This window comes from Nannospalax galili, unplaced genomic scaffold (genome assembly GCF_000622305.1).
Source record: "Nannospalax galili isolate Female #2095 unplaced genomic scaffold, S.galili_v1.0 scaffold195, whole genome shotgun sequence".
In the NCBI taxonomy this organism is placed as follows: domain Eukaryota; kingdom Metazoa; phylum Chordata; class Mammalia; order Rodentia; family Spalacidae; genus Nannospalax; species Nannospalax galili.
In genome coordinates this window covers 156,355-163,590 of record NW_008335885.1, presented here as the reverse complement: position 1 = coordinate 163,590, position 7,236 = coordinate 156,355, and the positions used below count along the sequence as shown (strand labels likewise).

The 7,236-nt window shown below is 43.8% G+C and overlaps 1 pseudogene; it reads right to left on the bottom strand.

Annotated features, from left to right (window-relative positions):
- Positions 1 to 670: 670 nt before the first annotated feature.
- Positions 671 to 1,597, bottom strand: LOC103732153 (annotated as a pseudogene).
- Between the last annotated feature and the right edge of the window lie 5,639 nt (positions 1,598 to 7,236).

Genomic DNA, 7,236 nt, shown 5'->3' with positions numbered 1-7,236 from the left:
TTTGTTCTGGAGTCACAGAGAAGGGAAAGAGTTAAATCTGAAGTGTAGTGAGCTATTCCTGATGGTTTGGAAGTTAGCTATATGATTATCCACAGAAGGGTTTCAGAGAAGGGGCCGAAGGGAGCAAGGTCTAGAGACAATCGGTACTGATGAAGCTAAGGAGAGAGAAGGTGGAAATGATTTCTTTCTAGAATCTCAAACTCGCAGGATAATTTTGATTTAGAGGGCAAGAAAGGCCCAGGATGGATCTTTTATCTTTAGGAAGCTAGATGACAATATCTTTACAGACCTCGTCATCAGCTTCTTTAAAATAAAAAGGAGTCGGGGAGGTATGAGCATTTCAGTGCCCTGAACTTGGGCCAGAGTGCACTGGTGGAATTTGGGGTCTGATCCCCCAGGCAGGTCAGTTTGAGGACTAGGCTGCCATTTGTGGTTTTAGCAGGTCTAGGGCTGGTGGCCAGAGAGTCCCCAGAGGTCTGGCTTATGTGAGGTCCACTGGTCCTCTGAATACATGTAGGGAGGCATGACTCATTCTGACTACCCACATCTGAACACATTCAGCTATTATGGAAACTACAAAGGAAAAAAAAAATATATACTTATCCAAGATTCATGTACTGGGATTTTAGAGTGTCCTTTCTTCCTCTGCGTCCCTGACGGTGATGCTCTGCTAGGGGCTGCTGTGCTTGCCAGAATGAGCTCCCATTCTCTCAAGGTTCTAAGGAGGATAGTGCATTGGTCCTGGAGCCCTCAGGAAAGGAGTGGGTGGTCCCATTGGGTGGAACATGTGTGGCCCAAAACCTGGGGGTGGGGATAGGGCAATGTTCACAGCTGGAGGGCCACTGGGGGGGCAGTATTTGGCATAGGCTTCTTCCTCTGCTGCAGGAGAAGAGCTCTAGGAAGTTCTGCTACAGGCTCTAGCTTGATCCCAGACTCTGTGGGTCCAGTCTTTTTCTTTCCCTCTGGTTGCTTCACATCTTCCCCATTTTACATTGAACTGTGACCACTGGCGATCAGTTTATTAAAGGACTTAGCCACCTCTGCAGCCTGCCTGCTGGCAAACTAGTTGAAAATATATTGCTACCTCTGAACAGTGACCCTGCGGATTTCCCCGAACTGTTAGAAGTGATTTTGGAGGTCTGTCTCAGTGATGTTATTGCACAGATCACCCACATACAGCATGGTGACCATGGTGAAGCCCACTTCAGAAGCTTATCTGCTACAAGGTCATTGATTCCATAGTACTGGTCTTTTATATTCTGATCAGCAAGGAGGCCCTCTGGATCCTGGGCTTCTTACGTCTGTATGGACACTCTTGTATTCTTTCACCCAGGAGGAACAAATGTGAGGCCAATTCTTTTTGTAGTAAGGTGTGGTCTGCACCAGTTTGAGCTTTCCCCAGCATGCCAACTGGTTGTGTTCCATCAGTTAGAAATTTTCATATTCTGCCTGTAGTGCTCTTTATTGACATCAAATTTTGGCATGTCATTAAATGACAAATCTGCATCTTGAACCTGGATGGGAAGGCCATACTCCAGGTCTAGCAGGCAGGTTTGACAAACATTCATTTACTTTGGGTCTGACACATTTCAGTCATTGAAGTGCATGTCTTTTTATGCAGTCCAGGAGCCCCACCCATAGCATGGCCCCACCCACTACTAGGGTGTGCCTTCCCACTTTAATCCAATCCAGACATGCCCATTCTGCCTTCTAGATTTTTCTACAGCCTGTCTAGTTGACAGCACCATCATACTGGTTTAAAATAACCTATATAGATCACAGCTTCAGTATTGCTGAGTGCAAATGTTAATGTCAGGAACTAGAACATTGGGATCAAACTGTTTATGCACACATAAATGTTGGCTTTTGGTGTTTAACACATTTCTCCAGCATATAGACATGTCCTACACCCCTAGGAGTTAAGCATTACTTATTGCCGGCAAGCTTTGTCCTGGATTCTGTCAAGTTACAATGCTTTATCCCTCGCTGTCTTGGAATATAGGAAAGCTGTAGCCAGCTCTCAGTTTCCCAGTATTTCTGAACTTGGTGTCTTTTGCCCAAAGCCTTTTACCTCATCCCCCAATTCCAATGAATACACCTACTGGTTAAATATCTTAACTTGGATTTAGAATAGGGTGGAAAACATACCTGAGGTTGTTTCCAGAAGGCCTTAGCTGGCCTACTCCGAATGTGGGCGGCACCATCTCATGGACTAGGTTCATGAACTCAATTAAATCAAACAGAGCATGAACATTTATTTCCCTCTGGTTTTTTTGGGGGGGAGGGTTACAATGTGACCAGTTTCTGCCTTCTCCCTCTACCATTCCTCACTAGACCATAGACAATTGAACTCTTAGCCAAAAAAAAAACAAAAAACAAAAAACAAAAAACAAAAAAAAACCCCACCTCTTCCTGCCTTAAGTTGCTGTGAAGTATTTGACCCTGAAGAGGAATAGATAGGAAATGAGCTTGTTGCACAAGTCAATCTAATTGCTTTGAGGATGTAAACCATTTTGTCTATTCTTTCAAAACCCTGTAAACTTGGAACTTGGTTTATGACAGGGAGTTTTCTTTGAGACAGGGTCTCCCTGTAATCCCAGCTGGAAGCCTGGAACCCAGATGTAGACCAGGTTGGCTTCATCTCAGATCCGCCTGCCTCTGCCTCCCAAGTGCTGGGATTAAAGGCGTGCCCACCACTCCAGGCTATGTAATCAAGGAATTCTGATCTTTTAATCCCATACTCTGTAAGACTTAAAGAAAGGCCCTCATGCATTCCTGAGTCTGATGGCCTAAAGCAGTAGGACTCTTCTCTCCCTTCACATCATTCTTTTAAATTAGCCAACCATGAAAGACTGAGATCGGACCCCAGTGAAAGCGGAAAGGACAGTTCTCTTGCATCAGGGATCAAAGCCCACCAAGCCTCTGTGTCCAATGTATACTTTCAGTGTAAGCATGTTTAGAATTTTGGCTGGAATTCACAGATAGCAAAGGTAAAAGGAAAAGTTACACTTTGGAGTTAGAACTCAGAAAAGCAAGCAGGTTTGGCAGCAAGGATGTGTAAACTAATACCTGAGAGTGTGTTTTCTGGAACAGCACATTATCTCATTAAAGGGGATTACTTCCCCGTCTCCTTAGCTAGCCTTCAGGTGAATTAGCTTTCCTGAGGATTGGGCTCTTTCACAGACCCTGTGAATTCTTAAGTGAACAATACCACAGAAAGTTCTAGTGTTTGGTACAGATTAGAATGCCCTGGGGCTCCATCCAGTGTAATAGGTAGAACTTAGATTTCTGTTCTTTCCATAAATAAGCTTTCTATGGCCCTAAAAATGCTAACAACTCCAACCTTTTATATGGTAAATGAGACGTGGGGTCCACAGCTGGTCATGCAGGCGTTCCAACCTCAATGGCCTGCAAGCTGATGAATGGTGGTCTTAACCTGAAGTTTCAGAAGGCCCAAGCTCCCTGGTGGCAACACTGAACTAAAACAGGCACAGATCATTAAGATGGAGTGTTTTCAATCCTGCTAAGTTTAAAGTACGCTGCAGGAACAAACAAGGTGAGGCCTAGATACAACATTCCCCACTGGAGTAGCCTGGGAATTTGGAGGATTGCCGTGGCCCCAGGTGCCACAAGCTTGAGGGTTTTTCCTCATAGGAGGCCAACTCTGGAAACTGTTGGGCAAGGGTCTCTTAACAAGCACACTCTAGGTATTCTGAGCACCTTAGAAAGTATGCTGGTAGAGTTTTGCCAACACTTTTCCTCACTGTACTTTGAGCTGCCTGTTATTAGCTATTCACCAAGCTCCCACAAAGGTCCAACTGCCCCTGGCTTTTAGGTACAGTTGTTAATCATGTCAAGTAACTTTAATACCTTAAAAAAAAAAAAAACAAAAACAAACTAATAACACCCACTGGTTAGAATTTCAATACCTAATTCTTTCGTTTGACCATTTCACTTCCTCTTTCCACCTCTCTGCTGATCTGAATGTCTAACACCTAAAGAGATATCTTCAACTAAGAAGGGTTTTAGATTTGGTAGTATGACTGCAACCTCCTAAGTATCTACTGGCCTCTGGCCTTGACTAATTTCAGGCAGACATTAGGCACTAAGAAATCCATACTATGAATTGAACCCAGTGTTGCCTCAATACAACTACCAAATTTGGATTGACACCCTCAGAGTCAAGAGTTGGGTCACGTAAGCATTAAGAGAAGGCAGAAGCAGAGGCGCCGGATGAACTGAGCCCAATAGCGAGAAAGCAGAGGTGAACAAGCCAGAGGACAGGAAAGAACCAATGCAGCAAGGACAGGTCTGACAGGAAAGGGAATTCTGAACTACACTGTCTTGTTTTTGAAGTCTCATGTAGCCAGGCTACAAACTGAGGATGGCCTTGAACCACCCCATCTTCCTACTTCCATTACAAGTGCTGGGATTACAGCTGTGTGTTACAAGATGAGGATCAAACCCAGGGCTTTCTGCATGGTAGGCAAGCATTATCAACTAAGCCATATCCCCCAACGTTAAAGCTGACTTTGGTGCTTTTCAACGTCATTGGGAAGTCATCTAAGCCATATCAGTTTGATGTGTAAAGCACTGTACCTCTGCAAAACCCAGCAGACAAACCAGCTACTTCGCAATGTCAGATTCACCCAAGCTCAGTCTGCCATTAGTTGGGTTTAACACATGGCAGCTGTCGTGCAGTGTTTTAAGTGGAAAGAACGGTCTCTAGTCTCCAGTTGAACTGAGGTTTATTTGCCTGCTCATCTATAGGCATCTGTAGATATGAAGGCAAGTTGTACCAGTTGACTATTTTGTTTATAGTGATTGATGCGGTTTATGGAAATGAGGGGCCTTTATCATTATATACCTGTCTTAGAATTCACACTAAGCCTGACTAAATTCTTGATTGGCTAAGATATTACTAGTCTACCAACAACTTGTAGAAACAGAAGTTCTGCTGTCAGAGGGCCAAATACAGAGAACAGTACGGGGTAACTAACCTGAACTGTTAAGCTGGGGAAGCCTTGTTCTCCCTGAGCTGCGCCCTGCAGGAGCTTCTCCATGTGTCCCTTTAATCACTGATTAGCATCAGTCCACAGAGGCACCTGAGCTTCTTAGAGCCCGGCTCTCATCTGTCAAGTGATTCTGTGGCAAGAACTGCCAGCCAAGAGTCAAGAGCCTGTTGAGCAGGGTTGTCTACATGAAGACAAAAATTTGGCTCTTCAGCTTGAGCACCTCTTCCTCAGAAACAGTAACACCCCCCCCCCCCGCCTCCCGCCAGTCCTTCAGCTATCACAAAAGTGCTTTCTGATTGAGCCTGCTGAGGACTGCACAGCCTAAGGTGAATCACCACCCTCAGGTGGAAGGTGTCAGCTGGCTGGTTTTATGCCAGTAATTCATGACAGTGGCTTTCTGAGATGGAAAGTTTAACTATCAGGGAAGAGGGAGATTTGAAAAAAAAAAAAATACAATGCTTGAAGATCACATCAGCTCCATTTTTCAATCACTAAGTATTGATTGACCCTCAAGGTAATATAAATATAAAGCCCCCGTTTTCTGAAAGGGCAGCTTTCAGTTTCTACCATAGCTCTACACAGGTTTCTCTAACAAGACATCAGGATTCCACAGAAAGCACTTTACAACCTGGCTCTAAAGAGAGTTCTTGACTTGCTTTTGACATAGAATCTTTAAAGTTATTTCTAAGAAGACATAAAAAAGTGGTTTTGCTAAAGCACAGACGTTTGAAGCAGAATAGAAGTAGAAAAAACTTGCAGGTAATTGTTCTAAGAGACTTTAGCCTAAGAAATCTCAATTTTGAATCTATTTTTTTTTTCTCCTGAAACTAAACCCTCTCAGATCCTAGTAAGTAAATTCACCCAGACCAGCCCAAACCCACCAACCCAAGAGCAAAGCATTAGCAAGCCTTCCTCCAGGGCTATTTTGTATACTCAAAGGCCTGCCTTCTTTAGTCGAGGCCAATCAGAAGGCTCCGGAGCTAGTTGAGCTCTGTTATTGGTCCCTGACTGTGAACAGGTGAAATCAGACATCTTGAAGTGTCAGGCCTTTCTCTATAGACTTGTTATGATTTAAAGAAACATTGTTCTCCCTCCCAATGCTTTTCCCACATTGTGAAGTTTGCTGAGTTCTTGAAAAAGTATTTTAAGGGAATAATTTAGTCACCTTTAAAAAGTACCTGAGCCAGGTGTGGTGGCCCAAGCCTTTAATCCCAGCACTCGGGAGGCAGAGGCAGGCTGATCTCTGTGAGTTCAAGGCAAGCCTGGTCTACATAGTAAGTTCCCGGACAGCTGGGGCTACAGGGAGACCCTGTCTCAAAAAGACCAAAAAACAAAAACAAAAACAAAAAAACCTGAGCCAACTTGCCTTCTAGCACCTTATACTTAATATGGAAGATGTTTAGTTTGTCTTAAGAAATTCAACAGCTAAGAGCACTGACTGCTTTTGCAGAGGACCTGGGTTCAATTCCCAACACCCACATGGCAGCTAACAATCATCTGTAGCTCCATTTCCAAGGGATTTGTGTTCTTCCTCTGACCTTGTGGGCATTGCATGACATGGGTGCGCTTATACACATTCAGGCAATACACTCATACATATAAAAACAACAATAAAATAGTTTTAATAAAAGAAATTCAGAAGGAGAAATAACTGTTCGGTCAGACACTGGTGTTAAGTGTTAAATGTCCTTAACCTCGGACAGTGCTGATGAACAATGTCGCTCATGTGTGTGTGTCTCTGTTCTTTTACTCAAAGGTGTTATTGAGGCTTATGGTGCAGGAAGAGCAAGCACGGAACCTAGCAAGACTCAAAGTCTTGTCTATTTCTGAGGCTAGGTGAGGGGAAGCATGAGAATGCTCAGCTCACACAATTCTGGGAAGCCAGTTCCGGTGTACATTTGGAAGTGAAATGTATTGGTGATCACTATTAAGATAATAATGATCAAACAACTTAAAGAAATGATCTAATTAATGAAAATCCTTGACAAATCTTGCCTACGGAGGAATTTTAAACAGTGTATGTATGTACTCCCCCTCAAGCAGTTGGCATTCGACTCTCCTCCTCTGATTCAGGGTACAGGTACTTAATGACTCAACAACAAAAGAGCGAATAAAGAAAAAGAACTTCACGGTGAAGAAGCCTGGCAAATCAACATCGAGTGACCCTGGGTTAACAGGCCGTGGTGCTGTGTGCTCCCTGTTCTGACTGATAAGAATTATG